Below are 19,746 nucleotides of genomic sequence, written 5' to 3' on the forward strand. Positions count from 1 at the left end.
ATTTCAGGAACAGGCCTAAACAATGTATGTGTCACATACAGAGTGCATTATTACAAGATAAATAAAGCAGCTAAAATGAGCTTGAGTGGCTGGTTACTAGGAATTCTGGGATTCTGGCTTCATGATCCAATTCTGTCTTGTTCCTTCTACAATTCTTATGCAATGCCTGGGACCATCTGGTAGTGGCTCTCTGCTCTGCCTTCATTGTTGAAAGCAGGAACCCCCTGATTAAATGGTACCCACTGGTACCGATTTGATTACCTCCCTTTTTGCTATCTCCCCTTGTCTGGTGGACTGAATGGAGAAAGGCAGCTGATCACCAGCTGTTAATTCATATTAACATAGAATGCATCACTGTAGAATTTTGTGCTCCTGAAAAAAGTCTTTACAGAATTCCGGAAGCTTTAAACTTAATAACCCATAGATACAAAGTCCTTAAAAAATAAAACAAAACAAAGCAAAAAAAAAAAAAAAAAAAACCTAACTCATTCTCCAGTGTAGGTGTGTTTTGAAAATGTTGATGAAAGAGCAGAACACCCAGATTCTTCACAACAAGACAGATGCAAGTGGAAACATTTATTCTTAGTGAAATAAGCCATCCCCCAAGAGATACCATGTTTCCCTGATCCCTGGCCATAACTAACAGAGTAAAAAAATGTAATGTATATTAGCAAAATTGACATTTTGAGAATTGATTATTGTTAAGCCCTTGTCTCTACTGTTGTGGAACAGTGTTTTTTCCCCTACATTTTGAATTCCTAACTTACTGTAGGGTTCATCTTTTGAGTATAAAATAAACTAAAAGTAGATCATTGCCAAAATTAAGAGGAAGAATCAGAAAGGGAGGAGGAGAGAGGGTGAGAGCATGGGCAGGAGGGAGGGTAGGGATGGAAGTATCACTATGCTCTTACATCTGTATATATAAAATACATTAAATTTGTTTGCCTTATATAAATAAAAGAATTATTAAAAGGTAACAGGAGGGAGACGGGTTTCCTCTATTAAGCTTTACAAGTCCAGCCAAAGGTTCATATTATTTGACTCAGTCACTAAATTTAGGATATGGCCTGATGATCACACATACCCACACATGGGCTTTCAGGTGGCAATTCTATGTATAGGAGTCATATCGAGAGTCTACTACCAAGTGTAAGATTGCTCTTCTGCCCTAAACATCCCAGCCTATTGTCCCTCTCTTGAATGAAAGCTTTTGTATTTTTTTTTTCTGAAACTACATGCTACTGATCCAGCTATTTGTAACTTTTCGTCTCCTCCACCATACTGGGAGATATTTAGTGTATAGTTGGGTTGAATTTTTTTGTCCAGCTGGATTCTCTGTCTTTGTGTGTTAAAGCCATATTAATGTGAATATTGAAACACTAAGCAGAAGCTGATTTTTCTGTTTAGTCTAAATGACCCCAGTGAATTCAAACATACTCCAATATTTTCTTATTAAAGAGTTGGAACTCTGAAGAAATTCTAGTTCAATGCCTTATTTGATAGTTGAAACTTTTTAAGTTAATCGTCAGAATAAAAACTAACAGTGATGAAAACATACACATGCAACCATAGTTCCTTTTGGCATTGTTATTTGGGCCTGATTCTGCTTTCTAGAAGGTCACAGAGATTTCTAGTGAAATCTTTCAGATGTTTGAAGACATTTTTCTTAAGTCGTTTCTAAGCAAAACATTCCTTCAATGGTTCTGACAACACACAAACAACAATTTTTCATCTGGTTGTTACAGACCTCTATAGTCTATGTCATCAGTTATTTGCTTCAGTTACCTTGAATGTCCTATCTTGTAGCATCAGTCAATCCAAAACATGACCCACGTTCAGAGAAAATTTTTAAGATGAACTTCACTTAGCCACTCAATGACAAATAACCAAAGTATTGATAACATATAATAAATATTAGCCAAATACTTAATGAGAATTCATAGGAGTAAAAAAAAAAAACTGTTTTCTTGTCCTCGCTGAAGTAGTCTTTTATTACTGTGGTTTCTTGTTTTCCCTCTGAATGGCACCTATACTCACAGTCTACATAACATTATTAGTACAGATCTGTGACCTACTATTTCATTTGGACTACTTTCTTTTCCCAACTTGTTGATATATTCTCTCTACATTATCCATAGCCCCTGGTGCATAGCAGGTGCATCTATTGATTAGTTCATTGGTTGAAATCTAGCGAGTAAATACAGACACTTGGTACTAAGTGCTATCAGCAGGCTTTAACCCTTCTCTTATTTCTTTAGTACCAAGAAATTAGCTATTTAAATTCGTGTAAGTCAATATATTATTTTTATCTACTGGGCTTAGAATTAGCATGATTTCCATAGCTATTGATAACATTTTAAAACGTGTACAAGAAGTGATGAGGTTTATGCAGTGACCCAAGCTAGAGTACAGAATGTCAGTTTGGGCAGCCATAGTCTATTATCATCTCTCTCCTGAATGTTATAAATCCCTGCCAACCGCAAAGGCCTCACACTGGAACCATCCTCCACAATGCAGCTTTTTCCTTCTTAAATGTGAGACAGCTCAAATCATGTTTGCTACTTAAAATGCTAACACACTATGTATGGGTCTCCATGAGCAGCATTAGAAAATCCCACCCTTCAGCTCAGCTCTGAAAGCTTTTTCCAGTATGATCCTGAATAAACTTTGTTTTCTATGGTCTGTTCCTTGCTTACCTCCTGTAGAGTCAACACTCTGGTCCTAGCAAGACTACTGTGTATCCAGCCACCTTGTGTCCTCACACAGTTCTCTCTGTCCCTCCACACTCGGGGAACTTCTGCTTTCTCTTCAGGCCTGTCTCCGTCCCAGGTTCTAACCAGACTGTATCGTGCCCAGCTCAGTGGCCGCACGGGATTGGTTACTCAGGATGGGATGACTACAGACTCACATCTATCTCAAACACCTGCCCTGCCTCTCAGTCCTCACCCAGACTCAGGCCTCCTCATCAGTCATCTCAAACGGGGCTACACATTAGAATCACCTGGGGAGGTTTTTTTTTTTTCTCGCCTTTAAAGACTTACTTATTTATTTGAAAAGCAGCATTACAGAGACAGAGACAGAGACAGAGAGAGAGGTCTTCTATCCCCTGGTTCATTCCCCAGATGGCTTCATCTTCCACGGCTGGGCAAGGCCAAAGCCAAGAGCCAGGAACTTCATCCAGGTCTCCCAAATGGGTGGCTTGGTACCATCTTCCACTGCTTTCCCAGGTACATTAGCGAGTTTCTGGATTGGAAGTGGAGTGGTTAGGACTTGAACCAGCATTCATATAGAATGCTGGCATTGCCAGGATGTTAACCCACTGAGCAATAAAACCAGCCCCTCGAGAGGCATTTAATGATACCAACGTCTAGCCTAGTTATTCTAGATCCGAATAAAATATGGTACAGAATAAGTGTTTAATGAGCATTTTTAAGCCATCAACTTATTCAACAGGATAAGATTTGATTTTTTAACGGCAATGATGCAATGTACGTTTAGCACAATCAGAATAGGTTTAATATTTGACGTGTACTTGCCCTCTTTAGTTTTGACAGTAAGGGCTGCTAATAATAGGATAATATTTATTCAACTTAAAGGGATTTTTACATGGAAAAATTCATTAATCATAGTACAGCATTTTATGCATATGCACTATTTATTAAAAGGGCAGAGTCATTAGGATCGGAATGTGAGGCAGTGAAGTTTTTCTTTTGTAGAAAATTAAAGGAAGCTTCAACATATATTTAAAAATTCTTATGTCCACAGTTATTCTTAAGTGTTAAAAATTAACTGAAATGTGATCCCTGTTAAACATAAGAGTGGGAATAAGAGAGGGAAGAGATGTATAATTTGGGACATGCTCAAGCTGACTTGCCCCAAATGGTAGAGTTAGAAACATACCAGGGGATTCCAATTCAATCCCATCAGGGTGGCATGTACCAATGCCATCTCATTATTCCAAGTGATCAATTTCAGTTCACAATTGATCATAATGAAAGGACTAAGAGTCAAAGGGAGCACATAAACAAGTCTAGTACCTGCTAACACTAACCGATGGAATAAATAAAGGGGAGAGTGATCCAACATGGGAAGTGAGATACTCAGCAGACTCATAGAATGGCAGATGTCCTAAATAGCACTCTGGCCTCAGAATCAGCCCTAAAGGCATTCGGATCTGGCTGAAAAGCCCATGAGAGTATTTCAGGCATGGAAAGCCAAGACACTCTGGCAAAAGATCTCTGCGAGTGAGATCCCAGTGGAAAGAACAGGTCTTCAAAGAAGGAGGTACCTTTCTCTGAAGGGAGGAGAGAACCTCCACTTTGACTATGACCTTGTCTAAACAAGATAAGAATCGGAGAACTCAGAGGGCTTCCATAGCCTTGGAAACTCATGACTGGAGCATAGGGAGACTACTGATGCCATAGACAGGAGTGTCAATTGGTAAAGTCAACAACAGGAGTCACTGTGCACTTACTCCTCATGTAGGATCTCTGTCCTTAATGTGCTGTGTATTGAGATTTAATGCTATAATGAGTACTCAAACAATATATCTCACTTTGTGTTTCTATGGGGGTGCAAACTGTTGAAATCTTTACTTAATGTATACTAAACTGATCCTCTGTAAAAAAAAAAAAAAAAGAAATTATCAACTCCCAACTTGACTTTCACTGGGATTAAACATGACAATAGGTCTGATCTGATTTCATCATCATTTAAAAAAAAATCATCTATTATTTTTCATTTTATGTTTCTGTGTGAGAGCAAACTGTTGAAATCCTTACTTAATGTATACTAAGCTGATCTTCTGTATATTAAGATAATCAAAAATGAATCTTGATGTGAATGGAAGGGGAGAGGGAGTGGGAAAGGGGAGGGTAGTGGGTGGGAGGGACGGTATGTGGGGGAAGCCATTGTAATCCATAAATCGTACTTTGGAAATTTATATTCATTAAATAAAAGTTAAAAAAAAATTCTTATGTCCTACAAAAGGTTATTTACCATCAGAAAAAAAACATATTTGGGTACAACTGATATATTTTGGATCTTGGCTGCTTCTGCTACTTTAACACTCCTTTGAAAGGATACTATTAAATACTCTTTCTGTCTGATTAGGTCAAGGATACAGTTTAACAGCTTTACCCATTTGGTAGTATATGAGAATTATCCCAAAGTTGCTCACATTCTATATTTATTTAGCCTCCTGCTGTGTCCTGGAGAAGCTGTTTTTTCTTAGAGTACCTGTGGCAGGGACCCAAGTGACAGTCCTATTACTGAGACTTAGAGGAAAGAGGTCATGAGAGAAATTTGCTGCACAGGGCATCAATATATCTGGCTGGCTTGAGGAGATTCCGCTTCAAATTCGTCCGTTCTTTAGAAGGAGACATCACAATCTGTGCAATCTAACAAACTTGGAATTAACCTTTGGGATATACAGCCTGTTGTCTTCCTGATTCTTAGCTAGTGAGCCAGCAGTGAATCATCTCTTTTAATGTAGAAGACAAAAAACATAAGAATATGGTTTAAGGGTCTATAAGAAAGAAATGTGAAATGTTGAAATGTTGTATGTGACTCATGCTTTCAAATATTTCCAACAAGTTACATAAGTTTAGCTGTAGTTTAATGCAAATGAATGATGTTGGGGGTGGGCCTACATCAACAGGAAAGAATGAGTCTGGCTCAAAAGGGAAGATAGTTTTTTGCCTATCCCATTATTAACACTATTAAGACTTGGGCTGGCGCCGTGGCTCACTTGGCTAATCCTCTGCCTGCGGTGCCAGCATCCCATATGGGCACCGGGTTCTAGTCCTGGTTGTTCCTCTTCCAGTCCAGCTCTCTGCTGTGGCCCGGGAAGGCAGTGGAGGATGGCCCAAGTGCTTGGGCCCCTGCACCCCCATGGGAGACCAGGAGGAAGCTCCTGGCTCCTGGCTTCGGATCGGCGCAGCACGCCGGCCAAACCGACCATTTTGGGGGGTGAACCAATGGAAGGAAGACCTTTCTCTCTGTTTCTGTCTCTCACTGTCTAAACTCTACCTATCAAATAAATTAAAAGAAAAAAAAAACTATTAAGACTTTGGTTGACTTCATTGCTCATTGTTAGAAATCACACTGATGACATCACTGGAAGAACCAATCTACAGTGTGAAAGAGTTCTTCGTGTGCACAGTCAATAAAAATGCAGGTTTAAACTCACTCTAAAGCACTGTTCCTTGCATATTACATCAATTTGCGTAGAATCAATTCAGTGTTGATGCTAACACTCTCAGCTGATCATCTTCTTTTATATTATTGAAAATATGAGTACCAGAAGTCGTTGAAGAAATCAGACATATCTTCATAATCTAAAAATGTAAGTGCTAGAGGTCGGCATTGTGGCACCGAAGGTTAAACTGCCATATGGGAAGCATCCCACATGAGCGCCAGCTCTAGTCCAAGTCCCAGCTGCTCCACTTCCCAGCTCCCAGCTCCCTGCTAATGAGCCTGAAAAGGCAGCAGATGATGGCTTAAGGACTTGAGCCCCTGTTGCCCACATGGGAGACCCAGACAGAGTTCCAGTCTCCTGCCTTCAGCCTGGCCCAGACCCAGCCACTGTGACCATTTGTGGACTGAACCAACACATAGATGGTTCTCAATCTCTCTCTGTCTCTCTCTCTCTGTCTCTCTGACACACACACACACACACACACACACACACCCCTCTCTTTAACGCTGCCTTTCAAATAAATAAAATCTCTCTTTTTAAAAAGAAGGTGCTTCAATAAATACTTAAAAGAAATACTTCATCGTTATTTTTGAGTCTTAAATATTTCTTACAGTCTGTCTAAATGGAAAGATAGGATCCATTGGCCACACTTTAAAAGATTACTGATACTATTACCATATTGACTTTACATATAAAGCTCCACACTCAGCAGGTTTAGGGAGGGGTCAATCAGTTACACATTAACCATAGCATACAGTTTATATGGATGTGGTACAGAAGTCATACACAAAGGTTACACTTGTAGGTAAAGCTGAGGGCTGCATTTATAGGAATATATGCCAAATGGACAAACAATTGTGTATCAAGTAACAGAGAATACTCGTGTAATGTAGAACTGTCATTACATTTTTCTACAAATGTCAGACCTTTTTAAAATGATGTACTAAACATAAAATTTAGTACTTGCAGACCTATCTTGGGCATTTTACAACCAGGAAAATATATTTGATTAGTAATTTCATTTTGAACTCTAAGCCATTTTGGCTTTGGTCCTAAAAGTAAAATTTATCTGAATAATACTAGAATATAATTCAGAAAAACACCTATGTGTTGATGTGCAACATTTTATTTCCTAATGTAAGCTAAACTTTTATGATACAAAATTTTCTAATTATAAATTTTATCATGACAGGCAAAATAACATGGCCTGTGGATGGCCATTGGCTCCTCAACATGGGCCCACGCGGGCTGGAAGGGAGAATTGAGCTTATTTAATTGTATATTAATACTTTCCAGGTAGTGGACATATTTTCAAAAACTGAAAAACAATCGAAGTCTAAACTATTTCTTGATTGAGGTTAATAATATTTGGAACAGCAGCCAGCAGTGTTGAACCAGGGACAGATGGGAAATAACTGCCTGGAGCTTGGATACCAAAAAACATGAAGAGGTGGTAAGAACTGAGCTAGGGATGCACAATGTTATTATCTCTATAATCTGAAACAGACTATATGATCCATTCACAGGACTTTACCTGGAAGTTTTGCTTTCTAAATAATATGTTCCTATGAAGATGATTCTGTGAAATAGTTTAATATTCAGAATATAGGACAATGTTATAATAATTAAAACCAATACAACACAGAATTTAGGATTGGATAAATGATGTGTAATTTTTACTTTTATTATGGTGCGAGTGACTACTTGTTGGAAATATATGATGGTAGAATTTCTGATACCATTATTGAAATATTAACCTTATATAATTAAAGGGTCATTTTATAAAAGCTCTCACATGGAATTTTATTTCCTCTAGTAAAAATAATGGAAGCTTAATTTTAGATATAGACCCCTTCTGATTAATTTAAAAACCAGTTAATTTTCTCTCCAGTAAGTCCTCGGTCTCCTAAATGTATCATATAATGTTTCACTTAAAACAAAAAAACAAAAAAATGGGCTTTATTTGATGCTCATAATAAACTGCCTTGGCATGTTATCATTTAATTAACTCATAATGAGTATCCCACATGCCACATTGTCCATTCAAAGCCAGAAAGCCATAGAGCTTGCTGGGTTTGTATACATACGTTTTGTCAAGACTCTGGATACATTTAAATAGCATTCTTGACACGGTGGGGCTCTGTGAGTTTTTATATAACCATAAAGGAATGCAAACTCAAGTTTAAACAAATGCATTAAAGTATACATGGTAAAGAAATCAAATGGAATATACTGCTCTTAAATCATTCTATTTGCTTTCTCTCGTTTTCATCACCTCACGTCTCAGGTTACTAAAAGTATGTCACTCTTATCTTCAAACAAATGCCTTTGTCACTGTGTGCCAGACCCAACTAAAAATCCAATACAGCTGCATGCAGGCTTCCCCTCCGAATGCTCTACAGCACTCCAAATATTTCACTCTTTGTCTGGACTGACCCTTGCCTCCAGCTGGAGTCCTGCTCCAGCCTGAACAAAAGCCTCAGGTGACGGCTGTGTTCTTTTACGGGAGATGGTGGTTGTGAACATGCTTTCGCCACTGTGGTGACATACAGAGTTGTGAACCTTTTTTTCACACGCTGAGTCTTGCCTGGAATTAAACTGGACAATTAATCCTAAAGCTGCATACATCAGCACCAGCCCACCATTAGTGCTACATCAGGATATAAAAAAATAAAGTTGAATGCCCATTAGGCACTTCACTACCAACATAATACAATACTAATAGTACTAAAATATGACCTTTAGCATTACTTCTAAGTAAATCAAAACCTTTGCATATGAGCCCCTCTTAGGAGGAAAGATATATGTATACATTTACATATAAATATATATTTCTTTCAGGATCAGAAGAGAAAAAAATCACAGCATAAGCACTGAACAAGATAAGCACTCCCTGATTTGGAATACTTAATATATTAAGACATCCAGTGGAAATAAAAGAAATAATTCTTTGAAACAATGCCCTCAAAATTAGTTAGCACATGACCTCCTTCTGATTTTATCTGACACAGACACTACACTTGTGACTTTTTTGCTCAGATTTAGAAATCATTTTTCTACACAAATGGAAAGGATATTTTTATATGAAGGAAGAACACTATATATATTATGGTAGAACACTACAACTGAACATTATAAAAAATTCATCATATAGCTCATGCCTTTGTCTTAGCCCATACAACCACAGTAGATAATTCTGAGTAACTGACAGGAGGAGTTGGCCAATGACAGCCAATTTTTGAGCTGTAAGAATACAGCCTTAGAGCCTGCAAAGGCTAAAATATTTAATCTCTGGCCCTTTACAGAAAACATTTGTTAATCCCTGATCTAAAAGATTCAGAAATAGGCAAGATTTCTCACTTGGCATGAAAAAAAATGTTCAACTCTAAACACCTAAGGGAATTTATACATGCTGAGGACAAACAGAATGACTCAAAAACAGGAAATACTGTGTGGCCACACCAAAGTGCTCTAGCTGATTTGAACAGTGGACCAACACGCTTGGTGGGGTGTGCATCTTGTCCTCACAATAAGTGGGAATTTATGTTTGGAACACTGTGCCTCCAGCTACTTAAGTGGAGAGCAGGTGCTTTATCACACTTCTGGGCAAAGTCTGCAACTTGATAGGCAAACAGTATTCAATGGTCAAGAGCTTGACTTCCAGAGCTAGTCAGTTCAAGTTTCATGTCCACCACTTATTAGCCATAAATATTCAGTGACTGTGTTGCTCTTACGAGCTTTAGCTTCCCCATCTGGAGAATAAGGAAATTATAAATAACAGTGTCTGCCTCAAAGAGTTGCTTCAAGGCTTAAATGAATTAAGATGTATGAATTACCGAAAACAGTGTCCTGTAATACATGCTAGGAAACATTAGCCAGCACTGGCTTCTTCAAGCTTGGATTTAAGCCAAGAGTTAAGGCTTCAGGATAGACTTCAGAATCCTGAATAATTAGGACATTAATTTCAGAGCTCATTTAGTTCATATCCTTTATTTCTTGGACAAGGAAACTGAGGCAACTGGACAATTATTTGCCAAGCTTCTGAACTGGTGCTGTAGGTTTTATAGTGTAAGTACCCATCCATACAGGAATCCTCATGGGGAGATGTCATCAAGCATATTTTGTGTTCTGGAAACAAAATGAAAAGCTATGGAAAATAGAATAATTTCATTGAGAAAAAGGGACTAGTGGATAATAAGGACCATACTAAGTATGCCTGCTTTCCCTCTATCTCATGGGAGTTCTGCGAACACAGCGCTGTATCCCTCCCATGGTCAAAAGACTGAAGACTGTAATATTGCTGTTCAGGTAATATTCTTTTGACTTCTCTTGCAAGAAGGAGAGTTTTAGAATTGATTTCTTATATTTAGGAGTCTGTTTTAGCCACCTATTGCTAAACCTTGACATCAGTCATCTATTTCACTAAGACAGTAATACTGAGGTGGTTTTTTAAGTAACTTTTTATGGGGAATGCTGCTCTGTGACTGTTTAACAATCTTAGAATAAATCTATTTTGTTCTGGACAATATTATGTACTTGCTGTATTTCAAGCAGAAGCAGTTTTGTCTTACAGTTAACTGGTTCTTCTAAGAGGAAAACACTAAAATTAGACTCCTCTGGAACTAGTCATCCCTATAAATTCTATATCAATTTATTTAATAAAAGGAGAGATTTTCTTAGAAGGAAGAGAAAGAAGGAGGGAGAGGGGGGAGAGGGAGGGAGGGAGAAAGGGATGGAGGAAAGGGGAAAGTAGGAGGAGGCAAGTTACTCATGGCCTTCATTGGTTGAAACTCCAGTAGACAAATCAACACTCAAAGGATTAGCTTGCATTTGCTTGTTTGTGAATAGCAAGTCAGAGATTGCTTTGAGCCAAAAAAGTTATTTAAGGCCATGGTTCCCAATGAGCAAGTAGATGGTAACTTATCATAGGAGATCAATTAAATAGGAGGTTATAACAAGAGTTTTTAACCCTTATTTTTTGGTGCCAGGTGCTACTTCAGTTGTCTGACAGTGTCCATTCTAAGCAAAATGTTTTTGGGATGGGTGTTTGGCCTCACAGTCAAAGGACAGTAACAATTCCTAGGTCTCACATCAGATGGAGTGCTTGAGTGTGATACCTAAGAAGCCAAAGACAACCAAGCAAAAGCATTATTCTTTTTTTGGGTGAAAGGAAAATTGTATTTTAAAATTGATTTATTTATATAAAGAGAACAGATTTCCTGTATTTCATATACAGTTTTAAGAACATAACAATACTTCATACCCTCCCTGCTCCGTCCTTTCTTATTTTTCTTTTAATTTTTGTGACAACATATTTTCAATTTACTTTATAATCTGAAGCTTAATCCTCCACTAAATAAGAACTGAACAAGCAGAAAGTAGAAAGACCACTGTTCCTCAAGAGTACAGACAAGGGCTCTAAACACTAATCAAATCTTATGATGTCAATCTCACTCATACACATTACATTTTTGTACTCCATACATTTGCTACAACAAGTCAGAGAAAATAAATGATATTTGCCTTTTTGGGATTGCCTCATTTCACCAAGTATAATAGCCTCCAGTTGCATCCATTTTGTTGTGAAAGAGGGTTTCATTCTTCTTTTTTTTTAATGGCTGAGTAGCACCCCATTGTGTATATATACCACATTTTCTTTATCCAGTCATCAGTTGATGGACATCTGGGTTGAATCAGTATCTTAGTTATTGTGAACTGAGCTGCTATACCATAGAGTTACTGAGAACACTCTCATATGCTGATTTCATAGCTTTGGAGTATGCTACAGCTGATCACATGGCAGGTCACTTTTGAGATTTCTGAGGAATCTCCATACTATCTTCCCTAATGGTTGTACTACTTTACATTCCCACCAACAGGGGTTTTCTCCACCTTTTCCAACACCTTTTCCTTCACATCTTTATCAGCATTAAAAAGCAATATTCTTTAAAAATTTATTTATTCAATATAGAGAGAGACTCTAGCTTCCTGCCAATGCAGACCTAAGGAGGTGATGATGATGGATAAAGCAGTTGCCTGCCTCTCACATGACAAACCTGGTTTGAGTCTCTGATTTAGGTTTTGGCTCTGGCCCTGGCACAGCCCTGACCATTGCAAGCATCTGGGGGGTGAGACAATGGAAGAGAACACTCTCTGTCTTTGTCTACCAAATAAATAAGTAAAATTCTGAAGAATCATGTTTCTGTTTATTTCTTTACTTCTTAGAGAAAAAACTTTTTACTTTTAAATAATTCTAGATTCATGGGAAGTTGCAAAGAAGGTTGCCAACTTTCTCCAGTATTATCATGAGAATATACAAACTGGGATGCTGACATTGGGACAATCCACATAAGTTATGCGTATTTCAACAGTTACATGTGTACTGATGTGTCATATGTCTCTGTGTGTGCCTGTATGTCTGTGTGTAATTCCATGCAGTTTTATTAAATATGTGGCCGTGTGAACCCAGGATGACAACCAACATGCAGAACTGTTCTATCATTCAGGCTTCATTGTGATCCTTCTGTCTTGACACATTCCCCACTCTAATCCTTGGGAACCACTAATTTACTATTAATTTTTATGATTTTTTATTTCAAAAATGGTATCCGGTATTACTGAGACCTCTTCAAACTCTTTTTTTTTTTCATTTAGCATAATCCCCATGAGGTCCATCCCCATTGTTGTGGGTATCATATCTTTAACTCCTGTTTATTGATGAATAGTAGCCCATGGTATAGATGTCCCTCAGTTTAACCATTCTCCTCTCAATGGACATCTGGCTTGTTTCCACCTTTTAGCTATTGCAAATAAAAGCCACTGGCTTTTATTTGAACATAGGCTTTAATTTTTCTAACATATATGCCTTAAAATACAATTGGTGGTATAGTCAATCCATATTTAATCCTATTTGAAACTTGAGTTTTTCAGAGTGACTCAGCAACTTTCATCAGTAATATAAAATATTCCAGTTTGTCTTCATCCTTTCCAGCAGTTATTCTTAGCCCCCTCCCTTTTTCTTTCTTTTCAAGTCAGTTTGAAAGGTGAGTGGTGCCATCGATCTCATTGTGGCCTTAATTTGCACTTCCCTAAAGGCTAAAGATGCTGGACATCTTCTCAGGTGGTACAATCTTCTAGCTGACATTTGTATATACTCTCGGGTGAAACTTTTTGTCATGTATTTGAAGCATGTTGATCATTTTAATTGTTGCATTCTGGGACATCTTTATATAGTCTAGATCCAAGTCATTTGCCAGACATAGAATTTACAAACATTTCCTCCCATGCTATAGTTGTCTTCTCAGCCTCTGAACAGGTCCTCGTTACTGAGTAAAGACTTTTACTTTTGATAAGATCCAACTTATCAATTTTCCCTTTTCCAGATTATGCTTTTGGTGTCAATTCTAAAATCTTGTCATTTAACCATAGATCCTAAAGATTTTTTCCTAAATGCTTTATAGCTTTAGGTTTCATACTTCAGTTTTTGTCCATTTTAATTAATTTTATAAAGGTGTGAAGTTTATAACAAAGCTCAATTTTTAAAGTTATGGATATCTAATTCTCCAGTACCAATATGTGGGGAGCAATCCGGACTAGACTAAGTTACTGGAATTAAGACTTATTCTGTGCATCTGCTCTCCCACAATATGGCGCTGGGAGAGAAGTAAACAGCTTCCGCACAGCTGCCTCCAGTTCAACCAATAAACTGTAGGACTTGCTCCTGATTGGAGGAGAGCAGCGTACTCGGTGTGTGGGCAGCCGAGTTAGGATTGGCAGAGGAGGACTATAAAGGAGGAGAGAGACGGCATGCACCAGGAACATCTAAGGGGAACATCTAGCTGAAGGAACACCTGTGCAGCCCCCGAGAAGAGCCGGCCGGCGGTGTGCCGCTCCCCTGCGGAAGTGGGGAGTGTGGCCAGGGGGAACTGCCCTTCCACGGAGGTGGAAGGGATAGTAGCCAACCCGGGAAGAACCAGCAGCAAACCCGGGGAGGGCCGAGCAGACGAAAGAACAGCGCAGGGTCCTGTGTCGTTCCTCCACGAAGAGGGGGAGCGACACCAATGTTAAAGGACTAACAGAAACATATTTTTGAAAGCATAAGTTACATAGTATTAGAAATGAAACCAATTTCTCTGAAAGTTATCAAATGTTTTAAAAATAAACATTTTGTGATTTTAACACATTAAATAAAATCTATCAATACAATAACTACCCTCGGTCCAAAACTTATCCTTGGTACAAAAACTTTATGTTTTTTTTTTTTTTTTGACAGCCAGAGTTAGACAATGGGAGAGAGAGACAAAGAGAAAGGTCTTCCTTCCATTGGTTCACCTCCCAAATGGCCACTACGATCAGGGTGCTGTGCCAATCCAAAGCCAGGAGCCAGGTGCTTCCTTCTGGTCTCCCATGTGGGTGCAGGGCCCGAGCACCTGGGCCATCCTCCACTGCCTTCCTGGGCCACAGCAGAGAGCTGGACTGGAAGAGGAGCAACCAGGACAGAATCTGGCGCCCCAACTGGGACTAGAACCTGGAGTGCCAGCGCCGCAGGTGGAGGATTAGCCTATTGAGCCACGGCATCGGCTGAAAAACTTTATGTTTCTAAGCATGTACAACACCTAAGTTTTCAGAAAAATGTGTGTGATTTCTATTAGTCTTAATCTTTAGATAATACAAATACCTATTGTGCTGAGTTGTCTATATTCATAATCAAAATAAATTCTGAAGTTTTGTCAAGCATTATTGCAAATGATGGTGCTCTTTTTCCCCACACCCACTTTCAAGAATCCCAGGTTAAGAACCCCTGATTTAGAAGAATGATGGGTTTATTCCCTGTGGTTCTAGAGATAGTTAAGCTGAAATAAATCGGTGAACACCACACTACCAATAACTGATACCTGGTTCATATCTCAGCTGAAATCATACAAGGGCATTATAACAATTAGCTGTCTGTGTATGTTCCTCAGCTGCCTGGTAAAGAAACACATTTCTTTTTCCAGAAAATTTCTCCAACAGCCTGGGCAAGCACTCGCCAAGAAGACAACTGGGAGGACTGTAACTGACGATAGTTAAGACCCTTCCATGGGCTAGTGAGTTCTTTGGCTCTGGAGAGAAAGGGTGTTAGGACCTCATACACAGATTTCGATCAAGAGATCCGCAACCTCAACTAGACCCATGGGAAAATAAGTACTCTGAGAGTCTAATTCCAGGTCCCCCAGCCAAAGGACTTAGGAAGTGGTTGGTAATGTTTCCTCCCTGCTTTCTAAAGCATTCATGAGACTGCTGACCGGTCAACAGCAAGACTGTGCAGTTGTCATCACGACATGTAAATTCATCTCCCAAACGGGGAAAGCACTAGCGTTTAGTAGCACAAGGTTGTCCTGTTTTGACAGCATTTTAGTTCAGGGTTCAAGAGTAATTACTGGAATAAATCATCAATAGGTGGTGGCGATATTGATTTTGTGTCAGCACCTGAGTAAACTATAACCCAGCCTCTGTCTGAAGCCATGTTCATTGTCTTTTGTGCTTTCGTTTTGAATTGCTGTCCCAAAAAGGCTTTTTAGCTCCCACATGAAATTGCCTACTGAGATGCTTTTCCCAGGAAACCTCACTGCCCAGATCACCTCTTCCCTCCCCTGCTCTCCCCTGAACAGTCTCCCTAGACCATTTTACAGCACTCTCTTAACTAGTGTGAAATGCTAATATGGATTGCTGTGATTTCTCAGCAAAGCCAAAGGAAAATGTGATTACTGGTCAGAGGGTTTCATATTAGCACTTGCTTCTGCTAATTTAAAAATAGGTTGGACTGTAGGAAAACCAATTTCCTCCCTTAACATTAGTTTGTTCTGCTGTTCTTTGTTTAATAAATATCCTATGGATCCAAACTAATATGAAGAGGAAGAGAGCTCATTCTAGTCAATGCGAACTCAAAATCTAGCCAGATTTAATATTTTTGAAAACAACTTTAAACCTGATTTTCAAACCAAAATAAAAGAACTTACCTGGTTTTTAATTTTATTTTTTTGGCTGGCTGGCTCAAATAGAAAATCTCTTTGATGTTCCAAGCCTATTAAACATGAAGAGATAACTCTGAATGAATGTCAAGACACTGAATCCAGATACTCTCACCTTAAATACACTCAGATTAAATAGCTTTTGCTTCTCTGGATGATAACAAAAGACAGATAACGAAGCAGAGCACAAAAACCAAAGCTACTGCATTTGCAGAACAACAAATCTGCATCTCATTTAAGTCGTCACTTACATTTTGATGAGGACTAGATACGTGTGTATACCAGAAAAATTACTCTTCTCATCCTCTTTCATTGTGTTTTGTATTTGGATAAATGTTTCTGAATTTTCTAGTTCAAAATTCAGACTCCCTCCTTATTCTCAACAGTTTTTTGCCTGTGTTGACCCATTTGTATACACGGAGCTCTCCTTCCCTGCTGTATACTCCAGGCCCTTCTCTGTCATCAACCCTTCATTCTCTCCATTTCACCACGTGTTTGCTTCTACTTGTAGCCAAGATTCTCAGAGCATCAAAGAAAACTTAGGATAAATTTTAATAATTGTATAATTTTAGCATTTGTGTATCACTTTACATTTTATTAAGCTGTTATTTTTAAAAGATGTATTTAGCTATTTATTTGAAAGGCAGACTGTCCAAGGGGTGGGGCAGTGAAGGTGAGAGAGGGAAGTGGAGAGAGAGAGAGAGAGACAGAGAGAGAGAGATGGAAACATTCCATCCCTGGTTCACTCTCCAAAGGGTCACAACACCCATGTCTGTACCAGGCTGAATCCAGGAACCAGCAGCTCCCGCCTGGTTACCCACATGGGTGGCAGGGGCCCAAGTACCTAGGCCAACTTCCACTGCCTTTCCCCACACATTGCAGGGAGCTGGATCCTAAGTACAGAGTAGCTGGGACTGGGACTGGTGCTCTGATATGGGATGCCAGCAGCTCTAGCAGTGACTTAACCCACTGCACCACAATGGCAACTCAGGTTATTATCGCTATATTTTACCAATAAAGAAACAGAACATTATGTTCTTAAAATTGCATCCACAAATCACATTGCATCTGTTAAAAAGTAATTACAAATCCAAATTTAAAGATTTTTTAAGAAGAAAAAAATAAATGGAACATCGAAGAATTAAGTTATGGGCTCAAGCAAGATCAAGCATTCCTTAAACAGCAGGGGTATTCTTGAACTCTTGTTTTCTGCTGATCTTTCACTCTTTGACTACTACTGGTTAAGAAAAAATCTCTCTTTGATTATGAATGTTTTCCAGGTCTCTCAACTCTTTCACCTTTTGTGTTGAGTTTTCTCTTTCTTCTGCCCACGTCAGATACCCTTGGTTCCATATCTAATTGTGTGTGTTTGGGTTGCCAGGAATACCCCTGGATCTCACAGATAAATCCCATACAACTCATGTACTTGTATATTTGAATCTTTGCCTAGAAAAATTCTTAAAGAATGGAGGTCCTTTAATAGTTATTACTCTTTTGTAACTGCGCCAAAAGAACGTATGCTTCACCCCAGCACAGCGCCTTGAAGATAGCAAGCATTCAATAACTATTTGTAGGATGAATCGGTGACTATACATTTAGAAATCTCTGACATGCCATCAAAACATTTCCAAGCCTTCTCTAGGGAGTGTCAGGCTAATGTAAATGTGAGAGAAAACTCAGCAAATGTCAACAGGCTATAAATAATCACTTGGTCTATCAGTGTAGGGAATTTACATATACAGACATTTCCTTTGATGAATGCTAAAGCTCATAATGAAAAGGAACATGTATTCAAAGAATGAAACATCTGAACTAACACAGTGAAAAATCACGATTTGGGGATCAAAGGCCTGGCTTCGCATCTCAGCTCTGTCACTTTCCTTAGACCAGCTATCGAATCTTCCTGAGCTTGTTTCCTTGTTTTCAAACAGGCTTGATAACATCCCCTCACATGATTATTGTGAAACTCAAATGAGATAACGCCTGCTGAGTGCCTTTGGACACCGAATGGGCACTATACACTCCTACGTTTCACTTCTTTTTTTCTAGTAAGTCCTGAGGGCAACATCCAAGTTTTATCTTTAAAGGATTGACAAGTCACTGAATTGCTACAGATACAAAAGTCCCTAGAAGCATATTACAGATTTGGCAACTTCAAAAACTACTACTATTTTAAAGATTTATTTTGAGATTCTGATGTCTCTTAAGCCCTAATTTGGGCATAAATAGGATTCTGCCCAATTGGAGTCCTTTCACAAATGTGGGTACTTAAAAAATGGGTGGAAAATGGAATTAAAAGATGCTTCTTTTGGTGAAAAAATTGAAATCCATGCATAGTTTATTCATAATAAACTTTCTCCATGAATTTAAGAATAATTTATTTATTTGAGAGGCACAGAGAGGGAGAAAGATAGCTCCTATCTGCTGGTTCACTCTCCAAATGCCCACAGTGGTGGAGGATAGTTAGTGGTCAAAGCTAGGAGCCAGGAACTCAGTCCAGGCCCACCATGTGGGTGGCAGAAACCCAAGTATTTGAGCCATCACTGCTGTCTCCCAGGGTCTGCATTAGCGAGAACCTGCAGTTAGGAGCCCAAACTCATAATCCACACAGGCACTGTGGTAGGGAACGGAGGCCTCTTAACTAATAGGCCAGCACTCATTCCAGCCACGAACTGCTTGGGGACCCCTCATAGGCCTGGATTTCACGTTCAATTTGCACCAAAATAACTTCCATTAACTTTTCAAAGTACCCTCACATATTCACACGTCTAAATCTTCAGCTACATTCTCAAAACAAGGGGAGAAAAAGAGTAAGATGTGGTCCCTTTCATCAGGAGTTCAGTTTTGGGGGGAGGAGTGGCACACATGCAAGCATTCAATCACAGCTGAGTAGATGAATGGAAGTGTAGAAGTATGGGTGGGTGGGCAAGTGTCCAAAGTGTTCAAAGAAGTGGAAGCCAGAAAGGCTGGGGGAATTTCAGATGGTATCTCAGAAAATTTCTAACAGTTGAACTCTCCTTGAAATTCATTGACACTTTTTCCACCTGCATAAATATTTTGGAGATGAACAACAAATAGTGTGATTTAGTCCAGGCCCCAAGGTGGCCTTGCTTCTGACCCTGAGCGCTCAGTTGTTGCCTTGACTTTTTTTTTTTTTTGCTTTGATTTCTTAAAAATGATTTTATTTATTTGAAAGGCAGAGTTATGGAGAGACAGGGAGAGATGGAAAGAGAAAAAGTGAGATCTTCCATTCATAGTTTCTCTCCCCTGATTGGCTGCAACAGCCAGGGGTGAAAGCAGCTGAAGCCAGGAGCCAGGAGCTTCATCTGAGTCTCCTACGTGGGTTCAGAGGTCCAAGTATTTGCACAATCTTCCACTGCTTTCCCAGGGGCATTAGCATGGAGCTGGGTCAGATGTGGAGCAGCTGGGACACAAACTGACGCCCATGTGGGGCTGCACTGCAATGCTGGCCCCTTTCTTGCATTATTACAGTTCCTTCGGCCTCTTGGTGTAGCTTCACTAACGTGTATCATCTAA

The 19,746-nt window shown here is 39.1% G+C and overlaps 1 protein-coding gene and 1 long non-coding RNA gene across 2 annotated transcripts in view; both read right to left on the bottom strand.

Moving 5' to 3' along the window:
• The window catches only part of SAMD5 (sterile alpha motif domain containing 5), a 477,984-nt gene that overhangs the window by 119,803 nt on the left and 338,435 nt on the right, over nt 1-19,746 (bottom strand). The gene's annotated exons all lie outside the window — the stretch shown is intronic.
• Nucleotides 1-19,746, bottom strand: part of LOC127493124 (uncharacterized) — a 78,658-nt gene that overhangs the window by 13,005 nt on the left and 45,907 nt on the right. The window contains exon 3 of the long non-coding RNA XR_011388461.1: nt 1-16,262. This exon is cut by the window's left edge and continues 13,005 nt beyond it. This is a non-coding gene — a long non-coding RNA (uncharacterized lncRNA). The remainder of the gene's footprint in view (nt 16,263-19,746) is intronic.

This window comes from Oryctolagus cuniculus, chromosome 5, assembly GCF_964237555.1.
Source record: "Oryctolagus cuniculus chromosome 5, mOryCun1.1, whole genome shotgun sequence".
Taxonomy (NCBI): domain Eukaryota; kingdom Metazoa; phylum Chordata; class Mammalia; order Lagomorpha; family Leporidae; genus Oryctolagus; species Oryctolagus cuniculus.